Raw genomic sequence first — 17,483 nt, forward strand, 5'->3', positions numbered from 1 at the left:
CACACTCCTGAGCTCAAGCTATCCTCCCAACCTGGGTTCCACAGTGCTAGGATTAGAGGTATGAGCACCATACACAGCCTAAAGAATATTAAAAATAATTTCATAGGTTTACTAAAAAATACACACATATTTCATGTCCTTGAAAGCAAAAGAAGAACAGTCAGATCCTGCACACATATGTAAGACATAGAAAGTTCTTTCATTCTCACTGTACCCTAGAAGAAATATCAGTGAAAAGTAAGGTCCTTCTGGAAGTTAAAAACATGAACAGGCATAGTGGCTCACAACTACATGCCTAGCACTCTGGGAGCCAAGTTCAGTTCACAAGTTCCAGACTAGCCTGAGTAAGGAAGAGAACACCCCTGTACCAAAAAAATAGAAAGAACGTAAGACAGCCAATGTGGAGAAACCTGTAGTCCTGGCTATTGGGAGATTGATATAAAAAAATCACTGATGTGTTAACTTTGGCAGCACATATACTAAAACTGGAATGATACTGAGAAGATTAGCATGGCCCCTGTTCAAGAATGACATGCAAATTTGTGAAGCGTTCCATATTTTTAGAATGTTTATTACAGCCCAATTCTCATTGCTAAGTCGTGGAAAAAGCCAAAGTGCCCATTGATCCATGAATGAATTAATAAACTGTGAAAAAAAAAGAAAAAAAAAACAAACAAAAAAAATAAATTGTGGTATATGTACATCATGAAATATTATGCAGCCTTAAAGAAAGATGTTTACATGGATGGAGCTGGAACATATTCTATTTCATATTTACCAGGGATGGAGCTGGAACATATTCTTCTTAGTAAAGTATCTCAAGAATGGAAGAAAAAGTATCCAATGTTCTCAGCCCTACTACGAAACTAATTTATGGCTTTCATATGAAAGTTATAACCCAGTTATAACCTAAGAATATGGGGAAGGGGGAGAGGGAGGGTAGGGAGGGAGGGAAGATGGGCCGAGGGAGGGTGATTGTTGGGATTACACCTGCGGTGTATCTTACAAGGATATATGTGAAACTTAGTAAATGTGGAATGTAAATGTCTTAGCACAATAACTAAGAAAATGCCAGGAAGGCTATGTTAACCAGTGTGATGAAAATGTGTCAAACGGTCTATTAAACCAGTGTATGGTGCCCCATGATCGCATTAATGTACACAGCTAGATTTAATAATAAAAAAAAATACTGACACCAGTAGTTTAAGGTTGCTCTGAGCTAGACTGATGTCATGGCACTCTAGTGTAAGGCAAGAGAGTGAGACTCTGTATTAATAAGAAAACAATAAAAATAAAAATGATAACAGAGATGCCTTTATGTAAGAACAAGGAAAAGAAACCCAGGCTTCTCAGAAACAATTTCCAATGAAGCTGAACTTCCCTAATCCAATTACATTGTTTGATTTCCTCATTGAACTTGAATCTCTGACCTGTGTTACCTGATTTACTCACTCCAACCTACCTGGGTGCTTTACTAGTGTCTGGTGTTTCTTCATGTTCCAGGGTTCTTTGCTTTGCTCCAGGCAGGTTATGAGTTCTGGCTTAGAGACAACAAGACCTGTTTTAGTAGAAAAAAAATTGGGATTCTTTAATTGACAATCTAATGCCTTGGTGAAGTAGAGAAAAGGACATTTTAGAAGATTCTGAAATAGTGCTCCAAACAAATTTCCTTGCAGAAACTTCAGAATCTTTTTTTTGGGTAAAGACGGAGCCTCACATTATTGCCCTCGATAGAGTGCTGGGTGCATCAGACAGCTCACAGGAACATCCAACTCCTGGGCTTAGGTGATTCTCTTGCCTCAGCCTCCCGAGTAGCTGGAACTAAAGGTGCCCGCCACTCGTCTGGCTATTTTTTTGTTGCAGTTTCACAGGGGCCAGTTTTGAACCCGCCACTCTCTGTATATGGGGCCAGCGTCCTACACACTGAGCAACAGGTGCCACCGAATCTTCAGAATTTTTAAAAAGTATTTAAAGTTGAAACATTCCTAACTTCTCTACTACCAAAACTACTGAAATAAAATTTGGTGCTAGAAATCAGACTTAAAGGTGTGAGTAACAATCTAGGATATGAAATTTCTGAAATTTTCATTAATCTAGTGAAAGATATAAATCAGCTCAAAAAATGGGTAAGATTAATGCCAAAATGAAACAACTCCAATTTTTTCTTTTCTATACCAAGATATCTTTAAGTTTTCCATAGAAACAAGAACCTGATACTCAGTCAATGAATAAACTTAATAAAAACCTTCTACACAGAGAGAATATGAATTGTTTAGTGTAGAACCAGAACTATGTATATAATTTGTCCTCACCCAGGAAGACCAGGTTTCTGTAGGTCTCTAACATGACATCCGGATACAAATGCTGCTGAGCAGGGTCCAGGCAGGCCCACTCATCCATAGAGAATTCAATAGACACATCCTTGAATGTCAACACTCCTGAAAAACAAACATAGTTACCAAGAAAAGATAGGGATATGGAATTTCACTTTGTTTTTTTTTTTTTTTTTTAGACAGAGTCTCAAGCTGTCACCCTGGGTAAAATGCTATGGTGTCACAGCTCACTGCAACCTCAAACTCTTGGGCTTAAGCGATTCGCTTGTCTCAGTCTCCTAGCTGGCAGTATAGGCGCCCACCACAATGTCTGGCTATTGTTTTGTTGTATTGTTGTTTAGCTGGCCTGGGCTGGGTTTGAACCCACCAGCCTAGCTGTTTGTAGCTGGTGCCATAACCACTGTGCTATAGGCACCAAGCCATAAACTTCACTTTTAGTTAAATGAGTGAAGAGAACTCTTGCTGACTTATAAGAGTAAATTCAATTACCTAATAGGTATAGATGAGATATATTCCTTCATGTGTTGTCAAAAACTGAAGAAAGGGGTTGGAATGGCAACCACAGAACCAGTGTACACATCATACATTTTTGGTTGACACAGTAGAAATAAAAGGCCACCAATACAGGCATGTATAATTTTGTGCCTTATTTACATCATATGTTATAATCTCTGTATATTTTTTATATGACAATGTCATGGTGAAATAAATGGTAACTTTAAAGTTTGAATGTGTACAAGAATTGGAGATCTTGAAAAACATATAGATTATTATTCAGATGATATGGGGTGAAGATTCCATTTCTAAATTTCCTACCAGCTCAACAGGAGTGAGAGTACTTCAGTCCCATGATGATATTTTGTCAAACATGCAGTGAACTGCAGACACTGGATTTACCCTAGTTGATTCTTGAACCAGTAAACAAAGTTGACAATCTTTACTTTCTCAAGAAAGGTACATGGAAGAGAAACTAAGAAGAAAGTGGTGCTTCCTCAATAAATGTTTTGATTTGCTCACATTAGTTCATACTCTCCCCAAGTACTTATTAACAATACAGAAGATATACTGAACTCCACAATGGAATAGGTGTCCAAGAGCACCATAACTGAGTGAATAAAATTAACATCAACTGTAACAGGACAAATTGGTATCAGGTGCTGATTCACAAATGCAAGCACATCACTGCTGGGATCGTACTGGCCAGAAAAAGTCAATCATAATATGATTAGAAACTAGTTGAGAAAAACGTGGTTTCAGGAAATTTCCAGTTACGGATATCTGACATATCTTCTAATCTCTAATCGTGTCTTTAAATAGCCTTCTTTACCATCCCAGAAAGCAACTCTTTTCTAAATATTCTGTTTGTGAGAGCTTTTAATTACTCGACCAGGCGTCCTCAAACTGCGGCCCACAGGCTACATGAAGCTGTGTGATTGTATTTGTTCCCATTTTGTTTTTTACTTCAAAATAAGATATGTGCAGTGTGCATAGAAATTTGTTCATAGTTTTTTTTTTTTTTAAACTATAGTCCGGCCCTCCAACGGTCTAAGGGACAGTGAATTGGCCTCCTGTTTAACAAGTTTGAGGATGCCCGCTGTAGGCAGTCAATGCCATCTTCTGTAAAAGTGCATGGACATCATCCTATTTTACATAGAAACAGTGGAGCTTCCAGATGGAAGCTAAATAGTACATATTCCCCTTCTTTGTTACTATCCAATGACCCAACCTCATCCACAGTGGGAATATTGGGCATCCACATTTTCTGATTTTCAACAGAGAGAAATGGAACATTATCACTATTTCAGGAAACAAACTTAAAGTGAGAATTTTTTAGGGCATATGAGGAGCCAGAATGGAGAGAGAATGGAAAGAAGACTCTGCCATATGTAAAAGAGAAGGAGTTTTGGAGCCTCATGAGTATTAAAAGACAAGGGAAAAAGAGTATTTAACACAAACTTATTAGGTAGGAACATCACAAGTAGAGACTTAAACTTTTGCAAAGTCGAAGAACATGATATTGCAGGAGAAAATGTGTGAACGGCCCTCAGCCTTGGACTCAGTTACCTGAAAAGCAATCACTTCTTTCTCTTTGTCCTCCTTCCCATGATTTCCTTCTCAGGTGAGATCATCTGGACACATTACTCCTGCACCTTGATAATATGTCTTTAAAGGCATCAGCACAAACTCTTCACCTGCTACCACCACATCGACAGGCACAGGGACTTCGAAGTACAGAGAAAATTTTACCCTTTCCTATTCTTTATGACAGGAGAGAGTCAGAAAGAAGGAGGTTCCATATAAAGACCAAAGTGTGAGTTTCTAATTTCTTGGCCTCCAGTGCCCTCCCCTGCTAGCAATTTCTGCTATGGACATGGGAATATGGGTCCTCTGGAAAAAAAATAAATAAACTCGACTGTCTTAAATGTATCTGGAAAACCTCATGCTTGACATTGGCCTTCCTTTAGCATCACCGCGGGGTCACAAGGATGACACCAGCCACACTAACAGAATCTATTGGCAGGCAGAATCACAGATGATGGTACTTTTTCAAACTGTCCATGGAATCCTACCTGGAAGCCTGGGCTGAGAAACACTTAGCTAAGCATTGCCTCTCAGACTTTAGTATGCATACAAGGTATTTCTCAGTATGCCCCCTCTAAGTATCTGATTCAATAACAGCAGCAGTTACTCTATCTTCAAACAAATAATCAGTTTTATTTCACAATGCGTATTTATGTCCTTTCTTAAGAATTTCAGAAAGGCAAGCCAGATGATTCAAGCCTGTAGTCCCAGCACTCTTGTGTGCCTAAGGCAGGTGGCTTCTCTGAGGTAGGAATGCCAGATCAGCCTGAGCAAGAGTGAGACCCCTTCTCTATAATTGCTGGGCATTGAGGCAGGTGCCTATAGTCCCAGCTCCTTGGGAGGATGAGGCAAAAGGATAACTTTAGCCCAGGAGTTTGAGGTTGCTGTGACCGGTGCTGCCACATTACTCTATGGAGTGTGACTAAGTGAGACTCTGCCTCATAAAACAATAAATTGCGTGAAGGGTTTTGAGCCATTCACTTTTCCTCATAAAAGATCATTATAGCATCAACATTGCACAACTCCCCATGAAGGAAAATAGTGAGCAGTTAACCCCCATTTCTGTTTTGGTCTAGCTGATGTCAGTTAGACTGCCAGATGGCAAGAAACCATTTCAATGAGACATGTTTTCCCAAGCTCCTTTCCCCTTTCACCACCTTCTGGTCACCCCAGGAACATGAGGTGCTATTTGCAACATTAGTCAGCCATCTCCTCACATTGCTCTAGAATAAACTGCTTGTTTTTCCACCAACTTTTACAGTGGGACTTTGATGTTTCAGGAGGGAAAAGTCAATCTTGGCTTTGGTTAAAAATTTGCAGGTTTTGAGTGAGTCTAGGAAGTGGCTTCTTTAACCATTTCCCCTATTGCTGCTGCTACTTTTTCTGGACTGAAAAATTTGGCTACCTTCTTTGCATTTCAACTGTTTTTTCCTGATATGAGTTATCTTATGTTCTGTAACATGTGAGCAGAAGTTAGAGGCTTTCCCATACCTGTTACAATTAAAACTTTTCTCTAACCGAAGAGTTTGAGGTTGCTGTAAGCTGTGACACCAAGGCACTCTACCCAGTGCAACAGCTTGAAACTGTCTCAAAACAAACAAACAAAACAGTTAATGTCCCAATGGGTTACCTGTTTCCAGGAAGGGTATACTAAGAGACTACTCTCAAGCTGAAAGGCATTCATTTACTCCCCTAAGAGGCTCTATCTCCATATTTCAAGCTATCCATTGGACAGGTATGTCCCAGTAATTAATATTTGTGGAGCATGCCAGTAAACATGGATGATATGGGTACCTTGGGTCATCCTCAGACAAGTGTGAAGGTCTGGAATGATAAAGGACAGAAGGGTGACTGAGGACACATCATCCTGTACAGTTACCCATGTGGAGTCTCAATGCAAAGACATTCTGGCAAAAAAGTGTGTGCCTCGGCAAAATATAAGGAGTAAAGGCACAAAGATTTTGACCAGAATGTCACAGGATTATTTTCTTCTTATGAGTCATGTACAGAACTTATAAAAACCAACAATTTAGAAAACAATCACCCACTGTTATGTAAAGAAACGATAAATAACAAAAATACTGCATCTGTTTGAACTGAGAAATAAAGAGAAAAACAATTGATAATTGAAAGGTTACGGAGCCAAAGATGAAAGATTATTACGAGGCACAAGATAAAAGGAAAAAGGATGCCCGGTTTGTGCAATTAAAATGCCTTAATTCCACTTGGGTGCAGGTGGGGTAAGATTTCCAACTTGCAGGGAATAAATCTACAATTTGATAATGGCTAATGGAGGTGGCAGGTTGGAGGTGTTTAAAGGTCAGGAAGGTGGAGATCTGGATATTCCTTTCCCTGGGTCGGACATCTGTTGTAAGGGTGGGGGTTGGCCTACTTACTTTCCCAGGTGTGACATTCAGTGAAGTAGGATAGGGGGTTGACCCATTCACCTTTCTTAGGTGGGTCATCCAGTGGTACAGGGCAAGGTGTTCGTTGTTTTAGGTGGGTCCAACCTATTTGGGCGGAGTTTGAGTCTATCAATAATGTAAATTGGATGGAAAGTTAGCATTTGGAAAAATGAAAAAGCAATTGAAAATTTAAGATTTGACTGCAAGACCTAGAAGAGTTAGGCTGAGGAAACAAATGAGGAACATTTACACTCAGCCTACTGTACTTTTAGAAAATGCAGGAGAAAACCAGTGCTCCTGTAGAATGTTAAAATATATGGGAGGGGGGCGGCGCCAGTGGCTCAAGGAGTAGGGCGCCGGCCCCATATACCCAAGGTGATGGGTCCAAACCCAGCCCTGGCCAAAAACCACAAAAAAAAACAAAAAAAAAGAAAGAAAAATACTTAATAAAAAATATATGGGAGGGAATTAGGCTGAAAGGGATCCAGAGTCTTGCATTCCTGGGTTACGAAAGCAAAATCCAACTCCAATTTATTCTTATAAATTCCAAGAATCGTTTGTCTTTAGAGTGAAATCATACAAAAATTAGAGGGGAGGTGGGAGGATGATTGGTGTGCTCTCACCTAAGAGGCACAGTATAAAAGTATACAGCAGGGCAGTGCTTGTGGCTCAGTAGGTAGGGCGCCGGCCTCATATACCGAGGGTGGTCGGTTTGAACCTGACCTTTGCCAGCTAAAACAGCAAAGACAACCGCAACGAAACCTAGAGGGGCATTGTGGCGGGCACCTGTAGTCCCAACTACTTGTGAGGCTGAGGTAAGAGAATCACCTAAGCCCAAGAGTTGGAGGTTGGTGTCAGCTGTGACGCCACAGCACTCTGCCAATTGAGACTCTGTCTTAAAAAAAAAAAAAAAAGGCTCAGCGCCTGTGGCTAAAGTGGCTGGGTACCAGCCACATACACCTGAGCTGGCGGGTTCGAATCCAGCCTGGGCCTGTGAAATAATAATGACAGCTGCAACCAAAAAAAGAAAAAAAAATAGCCAGGCATTGTGGCGGGCACCTGTAGTCCCAGCTACTTGGGAGGCTGAGGCAGGAGAATCTCTTGAGCCCAGGAGTTGTAGGTTGCTGTGAGTTGTGACGCCATGGCACTCTACCTAGGGCAACAGCTTGAGGCTCTGTCTCAAAAAAAAAAAAAGTATATGGCACACCTTCAAGGTGAGAGGCACATCTACAGCACGGACTTGACCACACAAACACAAACTGTGTAACCTAATAATTTCTACCCTCATTTTAATCTAAAATTTACAAAGAGAGAGGAGATTCAAAACTAAAACAACTGGTAAGTATTTTCATTGTTTAAATACCTATTTTGGAGCCAGTGTCTCACTCTATTGCCCAAGACTAGAATGCAGGAATGTCATAGCTCACAGCAACCCCAAACTCCTGGGTCAAGCAATTCTCATGCCTCAGTTTCCCAAGTAGCTGGGACTACAGCCCCACCCCAACAACACTGGCTACTTTTTATATTCTTAGTAGAGACAGAGTGTTGCTCTTGCTCATTCTGATCTCCAACTCCTGAGCCAAAGCAATCCACTCACCTCATCCTTCAGGAGAGACAGGATGGTAGACCTGAGCCTTGGCACATGGCCTCTTTGAATATATAAAAACATCATTTTCATTTCTCAAAAAGTATATACACGTATCTGTATATAGATATGTACACAGAAACACAAACACACAAATTCATAGGTTTTCAGGAAAGAGTAAAATCTCTCAGCCTGCCTCCTTTCTCTTACCTCCAGCTCTCTCACCTAAATGGATTTCTGTTTTCACAAACCATTAATAAACCCAACAAATCAAGCAAAAAAAAAAAAAATGGAAATTCTTTTTCTATACTTTTACTGAGCTGTTTTGTCTTTCAGTATTTGTTTCTTTATGCCTCCAGTGATTCCTGAGTGTCCCACGTGGAACTATAAATAATCACCGCTAAAGATGGAAAATACCTTGAAAAATGTTATTCTTCAACCTTTGCTGAGGAAAAATGGAAACACCATTCACATTCACAACACGTTGTGAAATCAGCTGCATTAACTTCCCCCTCTGCTTAAATCCAGACACCCATCTGACTTCAGCCTGGGCATTCTTCCTTGCTTTCTTTTCATTTTTTTTTTTTTTTATTAAATCATAGCTGTGGACATTAATGTGATCATGCGGCACCATACACTAGTTTCATAGACCGTTTGACACATTTTCATCACACTGGTTAACATAGCCTTTCTGGCATTTTCTTACTTATTGTGCTAAGACATTTACATTACACATTCGCTAAGTTTCACATATACCCTTGTAAGATGCACCGCAGGTGTAATCCCACCAATCCCCCTCCCTCTGTCCACCTCCTCCCTCCCTCCCCACCTTTCCCCCTTCCCCCTATTCTTAGGTTCTATCTGGGTTATAGCTTTCATATGAAAGCCATAAATTAGTTTCATAGTAGGGCTGAGTACATTGGATACTTTTTCTTCCATTCTTGAGATACTTTACTAAGAAGAATATGTTCCAGTTCCGTCTACGTAAACATGAAAGAGGTAAAGTCTCCATCTTTCTTTAAGGCTGCATAATATTCCATGGTGTACATATACCACAATTTATTAACCCATTCGTGGATCAATGGGCACTTGGGCTTTTTCCATGATTTAGCAATTATGAATAGGGCTGCAATAAACATTTTGGTACAGATATCTTTGTTATGATGTGATTTTTGGTCTTCTGGGTATATGCCTAGTAAGGAATTATAGGATTGAACGGCAGATCAATTTTTGGATCTCTCAGTGTTCTCCATATATATTTCTAAAGAAAAATGTATTAATTTGCATTCCCAGCAGCAGTGTAGAAGTGTTCCCTTTTCTCCCCATCCATGCCAACATCTCTGGTCTTGGGATTTTGTGAGATAGGCTAATCTTAATGGAGTTAGATGATATCTCAAAGTAGTTTTGATTTGCATTTCTCTGATGATTAAAGATGGTGAGCATTTTTTCATATGTCTGTAGGCCGCATGCCTGTCTTCTTCAGAGAAGTTTCTCTTCAAATCCCTTGCCCAGCTTGCAATGGAATCACTTGTTCTTTTCTTGCTTATACGTTTCAGTTCTCTGTGGATTCTTGTTATTAAACCTTTGTCAGAAACATAACCTGCAAGTATCTTCTCCCATTCTGAGGGCTGTCTGCTTGCTTTACTTACTGTGTTCTTGGCTGTGCAGAAGCTTTTTAGTTTGATCAGGTCCCAGTAGTGTATTTTTTAAGTTGCTTCAATTGCCCGGGGAGTCCTCCTCATAAAATACTCACCCAGACCGATTTCTTCAAGGGCTTTCTCTTCACTTTCTTCTAGTATTTTCATAGTTTCATGTCTTAAGTTTAAATCTTTAATCCAGTGAGAGTCTATCTTAGTTAATGCTGGAAGGTTTGGGTCCAGTTTTAGTCTTCTACAGGTTGCCAGCCAGTTCACCCAGCACCATTTGTTAAATAGGGAACCTTTTCCCCACAGAATGTTTTTAATTGGCTTGTCAAAGATCAAATAACGGTAAGTAGCTGGGTTCATCTCTTGGTTCTCTATTCTGTTCCAGACTTCTACTTCTCTGTTTTTGTGCCAGTACCATGCTGTTTTGATCACTATCAATTTGTAGTATGGTCTGAGGTCTGGTACCATGATTCCTCTTGTTTTGTTTTTATTTCTAAGTAATGTCTTGACTATTCGAGGTTTTTTCTGTATCCATATAAAACGAAGGATTGTTTTTTCAAGATCTTTAAAGTATGACAGTGGAGCTTTAATAGGGATTGTGTTATAATTATATATTGCTTTGGGTAGTATGGACATTTTAACAATGTTGATTCTTCCCAGCATGAGCATGGTATGTTTTTCCATTTTTTAACATTTTCAGCTATTTCTTTCCTTAGAGTTTCATAGTTCTCTTTATAGAGATCTTTCACGTCCTTTGTTAGATAAACTCCCAAATATTTCATTTTCTTTCACACTACTGTGAATGGAATAGAGTCCTTAACTGATTTTTCAACTTGACTGTTGTTGGTATATATAAAGGCTACCGATTTATGAATGTTGATTTTGTAACCTGAGACACTGCTGTATTCCTTGATCACTTCTAAGAGTTTTGTAGTAGAATCTCTGGTGTTTTCCACGTATACAATCATATCATCTGTGAAGAGCGAAAGTTTGATGTCTTCTGACCTGATATGGATATCCTTGTTCTCCTTTTCTTCCCAAATTGCAGTGGCTAAAACTTCCATTACAATGTTAAGGAGCAATGGAGACAATGGGCAGCCTTGTCTGGTTCCTGATCTGAGTGGAAATGATTTCAATTTAACTCCATTCAATATGATATTGGCTGTGGGTTTGCTGTAGATGGCCTCTATCAGTTTATGAAATGTCCCTTCTATACCAATTTTCTTAAGTGTTCTGATCATGAAGGGATGCTGGATATTATCAAAAGCTTTTTCTGCATCGATTGAGAGAATCATATGGTTTATGTGTTTTAATTTGTTTATGTGCTGAATTATACTTATAGATTTACGGATATTGAACCAGCCTTGAGACCCTGAGATAAAACTAACTTGGTCATGATGTATAAGTTGTTTGATGTGTTGCTAGATTCTGTTTGTTAATATCTTGTTGAATATTTTTGCATCTATATTTATTAGTGATATTGGTGTATAATTTTCTTTTCTTGTTGGGTCTTTTCCTCGTTTGGGGATCAGGGTGATGTTGGCTTCATAAAACGTGTTGGGTAGTCTTCCTTCTTTTTCTACCTTTTGGAATAGGTTGAGTAATAGAGGTACTAATTTCTCTTGACAGTTTTTGTAGAATTCTGACGTGAAATCATTTTTTCCCGGGCTTTTCTTTTTAGGGAGATTTTGTATGGTTGATGCTATTTCAGAACTTGATATGGGCCTGTTCAACATTTCCACTTGATTCTAGTTAATTCTTAGAAGGTGCATGCTTCCAAGTATTGGTCAATTTCCTTCAGATTTTCATGTTTCTGATAATAAAGTTTCTTGTAATATTCATTAAAAGTTTTTTGAATTTCTGAGGAGTCTGTTGTTATTTCGTCTTTGTAGTTTCTGATTGAAGGGAGTAGAGATTTTACTCTTTTTTTCCTGATTAGGTTGGCCAAAGGTTTATCTATTCTATTGACCTTTTCAAAAAACCAACTTTTTGATGTATTGATCTGTTGTATAATTCTTTAGTTTTCGATTTCATTTAATTGTGCTCTGATTTTGGTTATTTCTTTTCTTCTACTCGGTTTGGGGTTGGAATGTTCTTCTTTTTCCAATTGCTTGAGATGTCCCATTAAGTTGTTAACTTCCTTTCTTTTCGTTCTCTAGAGGAAGGCTTCCAGTGCTGTAAATTTCCCTCTTAGGAGTGCATTTGCGGTATCCCAGAGGTTCTGATAATTCGTGTCTTCATTGTCATTTTGTTCCAAAAATTTGGCAATTTCCTTCTTGATCTCATCTCTGACCCAGCTATCATTCACCCAGCTATCATTGATCTATCTCTTGACCCAGTAAGAAGTATAAGGTTACTTAACTTCTATGTTTTTGTATGAGTATGCAGATTCTTTTTGTTACTGAGCTCAACTTTTATTCCATGGTGGTTCGAGAAGATGCAAGGAATAATTTCAATTCCTTTAAATTTACTGAGGTTAGACTTGTGACCTAAGATGTGATCAATTTTGGAGTAAGTTTCGTGTGCTGATGAGATGTATGTGTATTCACTTTTGTTGGGATTTAATGTTCTGTAGATGTCTGTTAAACCAAAATGTTTGATCTTTAGGTTTAAATCTAAAATTTCTTTGCTCAGCTTCTTATTGGAGGATCAATCCAACACTGCCAAAGGAGGATTGAAATCTCTGACTATTATGGAGCTGGAGGAAATCAAGTGCCTCATGTCTGTTAGACTTTCTCTTATAAATTCAGGTGCATTCTGGTTGGGTGCACAGATATTAATAATTGAAATCTCACCATATTGATTATTACCCTTAACGAAAATGAAGTGACCATTCTTATCCTTCCTTACTTTTGTTGGTTTAAAGCCTATTGTATCTGCAAATAAAATTGCAACACCTGCTTTTTTCTGATTACCATTTGCCTGAAATATGGATGACCATTCTTTGACCCTAAGTGTATATTTATCTTTTAAGTTAAGATGTGATTCTTGTATGCAACAAATATCTGGCCTGATTTTTTGTATCCAGTCAGCTAACCTGTGCCTCTTTAGAGGACAGTTTAAGTCATTCACATTAATGGAGAATATTGATAAGTCCAGTAAAATTTTGGGTATTGAGTTTTTCAAAAGTCCAGTGGACATTTTTAATACTTTTGCCAGTGTGGAAGTTGGAGTTTGATCAAAAATTTCTGGGTGAGTTTTCTTTTGTGGTAGAGGATTGGGTTGGTCATTATGGAGGATAGGTCTGAGAATATTCTGAAGAGCTGGTTTGGTTATGGCAAATTTCTTCAACATATGAATGTCATTAAAGTATTTAATTTCTCCATCATAAATGAAACTCAGTTTAGCTGGATACAGAATCTGTGGTTGAAAGTTATTTTGCTTTAGGAGATTAAAAGTCAATGACCACCCTCTTCTGACTTGAAAATTTTCAGCAGAGAGATCTGCAGTCATTCTAATATTCTCTTTGTAGGTAATGGCTTTCTTACGTCTGGCTGCTTTGATAATCTTCTCCTTCATATTAACGTTAGTGAAGTTAATTATGATATGCCTGGGGGATGTCTTATTGGCGTTGAGTTGTGCTGGGGTTCTGAAGCTGTCTGCTATCTGAATTTTGGAATCTCTAGGCATGTCTGGAATATTCTCTTTCATAATTTCATGGAGAAGGGCCTCTGCCTAGGAGGACACTTCATCGGCTTCAGGGATTCCAATGTGTCAGATATTAACCTTCTTCAAATTATCCTAGAGCTCTCTGAGAGAATGATCCATTTTTGTTCTCCATTTTTCTTTCTCTTTGAGAGTTTGGGAGTGTTCAAAGGCTTTGTCTTCAATGTCAGAACTCCTTTCTTCTGCTTGCTCACTCTGTTACTGAGGGATTCTACTGTATTTTTAAGATCTTTGAGGGCTGCAAATTCTTGCTTCAGTGTGTCTAAGTCTTTTGTGGTTTTGTCTTAAATTCGTTAAATTCTTGAGACAACTTTTGAATTTCTTCTCGAATTCCTAATTTCATTTTATTAATCTTGTTTGCAATCCATATTCTGAATTTGATTTCTGACATCTCAGCCAGTTTGTGAATGGGATCTTCAATAACATCTGCCATATCTTTCCTTGGGGGGTTTGATCTATTCTGGTTATTCATGTTACCAGAGTTTTTCTGCTGATTCTGCCCCATGATTGTTTTACTTCCTTTGATATTTCCCCTGGAGCTTTGTCAAGGACCTGTACAGTGCTGTGGCCTGAGAAACTGGCGCCCTGTTTGGTGTGGTGGTTCTAAGTGATTCTGTCTTGTTTTCAGCTGGTTTCTGTTCGACACTAGTGAAACAGTTACTCTGGGTTGAAGTCTCAGTTGTGGAGAAATACCAGCAATTAAGTCACCCCACCCACCACAGGCAACAATTGGAAAAGTTAAATTAAACCTTTCTACAACCAGACACCCAGGGCACCACCCTAATAGCCGTCAGATGATTGGCTCAGTTCAAAAGGTCCAAATCAATTGTCTCAGTCAGCAATTGTCTCACGTGGAAGAGTTTAAGAGGTCTCTGTGAACTGGATCACAGGGGTCTGGTTACTACTCTGATATGGCTTGCTCCAGTGCTGCGTGGAGTCAGGAGGAGCTACCCAGCAAATAGTTCAGTTTGGGAAGGTTGATGCCTCCTTCCACACCTTGCATCTCTGTCACACCCAGTCACTGCTAGCCCCGCAGGGTAGTGACCCCGTCAGTTGTCTGCAGTGAGCTGATACTCCAGAGGTTTGTACCTGCCTAAATCACAGGGAAGTCTGTATCTGCTCATCCAGGCTGCAGCTCTGTGCCTGTATCCAGCAGGGGGTGGGCAGGCCTGTCAACCTCAGGCACTTGATGGAGGCTGGGGGTTTTCACTCAGTTCCAGCCCCACCCTTAGTTTATGTTACTGGCTGAACAGAACAACCCTGTGGCAGTTTGTTTCTCACCCTGCTAAATTCCTCTGCAGAGGAGAGGCTGATTTGAGTCCCCAGAACCTGTGCCTCAGGCCCTGTCTTTACTCCTGCAGGTTTGTATTTGCAGCACGATTAGTTGTCATCTGTAGCCTCTTGGTCTCCTTTGTCTATAGGCTGATGATTCCCTGAGGGCCAGGTACATTTTAGGCTCAGTAAAGTGGTTCTCTGGATCTGCCTCACTCTGTGCGTTTCCCAGCTCTGTGAGTGCGTTTTTTTAGTCCCCGCCTTCCACCCAGGCCAGTGCCACCTCAGGCAAACCCTTTAATCACAGGGCTTGTGTTTCAGTCCCAGGTCTATTCCGTGGTGGTTGTCATCTGAGAAGATGCCCGGCCTCATCTGGTTGCCCAGGGAGACTGTAGGAGTAGCTATGGTATATCTGGGAGTGGGCCTTGTTATTGCTAAATACGGCTGCTACTCTGCACTTTTGGGCACCACCACTCCAGCATGATTCTCTCTTAGCCAACCGTCATCTCCTCACTCTTGTGCTGCAGAATCAGCACTGTCCAGTTGCAGTCCAGGTCCTGTCTACACCTCTTGAGAAATCACCTAAGAATCTGGACTCCTGGGGGGCAGGCCTCCAGACCTCAGAGTGAGAGTGGAGGGGAGTGCTGGGAGCTCAGAGTTGCAGGTCGTAACACCAAGCTCATTGAGAGCAAATGAGTAAATAAACAGAAACAAAGGCTACCAAACACACGAGTCCATAGATATAGAAAAAGATGGAAACACATAGACTTACAGACAACACCTTCGACAACAGCAACATAAAAACAACTGCAATAAAAATAGTGATAATCGGGCGGCGCCTGTGGCTCATTGGTAAGGCGCCAGCCCCATATACCGAGGGTGGCGGCTTCAAACCCGGCCCCTGCTGAACTGCAACCAAAAAATAGCTGGGCGTTGTGGCGGGCGCCTGTAGTCCCAGCTACTCGGGAGGCTGAGGCAAGAGAATCGCTTAAGCCCAGGAGTTGGAGGTTGCTGTGAGCTGTGTGATGCCATGGCACTCTACCGAGGGCCATAAAGTGAGACTCTGTCTCTACAAAAAAAAAAAAAAAGTGATAATCTTAAAATAAAAAAAAAAGAAAAAAGTGGTGTTCATAGAAAAGGTAAAAGAGAAGAATGGAGAAATTAAAAATAGAAATAAAAACGTATCTATATAAAAAGTAATAATAAAAAATTAACAAAAGCTTCTCCAAGAAAATTGTGAGGAAAAAACAGTACAAAAGAAAAAAAAAACAAAAGAAAAAGAGAAAAGAAAAAAAGGCACCAACCACAAAAATATTATTCTTGTATGTAGAAATATACATCTATATGTATGATGTAGGAATCAACTTTCGTAGGAATATATTCATACTGCAATATACTTTCTGGACACCTGGTGTCGCTGTGAGTGGTTTCCAGGCTCATACCCGATTCACAGTTTATACTCTTACCATGGTAACCACCTTCCATGGCCAATTGCCATTTTGGAGTTTCTGTAAAAGTTTGTCACCTAAGTTTTGTGTAACCTCAGCTGTTCTGCTCCAGACAGCTCTCGCGACCTACCTTCCCACTCAGTGCAGAAGTCCAAGTCTCTCAAATCTTTCCAGTCTGCTCCCAGGTTCTCCTGCAGAATGACGACTACAATTGGCTGTGGGATAGGGTGCGGCTGGGTTCATGCGGTTGCAGTGGGTCTGCAGCATCCCGTGGCTATAGCCGGTTCCCTTGGCTAGAGCGCTCGGGGACCTTATTCTGAGTTTTATGGTTCAGAGTTCCCTTTTGGATCAGGACCCACCAGTTCCCCACACAGCCTGAACCACCAACCCCCTGCAACATTCTTCACCAGGAATGCTCCGGTCTATTCAGGTCTGGGGGAAGGCATCTGCCCTTTTGGGTAGTTCAAAATGTCTGTTTCCCGGGCGGCATCCATTCCCTTCAATTTTCCAACAGGCTGCCCAGCTCCCCATGGTTTTGAGTGGCTCTCCTTTCAGATGCATCCCTCAGTTCAGGAATAAATATTCGTCAATTGGGTTTTGTCAGCATTTGCAAGCTGCTTTCCTCTGTAAGGGAGGAGCCTGCTGGCCAGCACCGCCAAGCAGGGAAGAATCTCTGCAACAGAGTCTGTGGTTTTAAATTACCCCTCATATATAGCAATTTGCCAATTCGCTGAGCATCTCCAGCTGTCCGTCCACACCAATAATCCACACACGGTAAGGTCCACACCCCCTTTCTCTTCCTTGCTTTCTTTGGTATACTACACTTTGTCTTTTGCTTTCTTTTTCCATTCTTATCTTGTCCTCACGACCAGCTCTCTGCTCTTTCTAATGGCTTCCACCTGCTCCCTAATATAAAATAACCTTATACTTTTTTATCCTAATGTTGACCTAAGGAAATTCTTCGGTCATTCTACAAGCAGGACCCACTCAGCAACTGAGCTTTTTCACACCTCCTGAAAGCACATGTAGTGAGAAGAAGATGGAGT

At 40.3% G+C, this 17,483-nt stretch overlaps 1 non-coding gene across 1 annotated transcript; it reads left to right on the plus strand.

Moving 5' to 3' along the window:
* Positions 1 to 455: 455 nt before the first annotated feature.
* LOC128573165 (U6 spliceosomal RNA) lies at positions 456 to 562 on the plus strand. The gene has a single exon (XR_008376334.1). It is a non-coding gene; the product is annotated as a U6 spliceosomal RNA (small nuclear RNA).
* Positions 563 to 17,483: the final 16,921 nt, after the last annotated feature.

Source organism: Nycticebus coucang, chromosome 20, assembly GCF_027406575.1.
Source record: "Nycticebus coucang isolate mNycCou1 chromosome 20, mNycCou1.pri, whole genome shotgun sequence".
In the NCBI taxonomy this organism is placed as follows: Eukaryota; Metazoa; Chordata; class Mammalia; order Primates; family Lorisidae; genus Nycticebus; species Nycticebus coucang.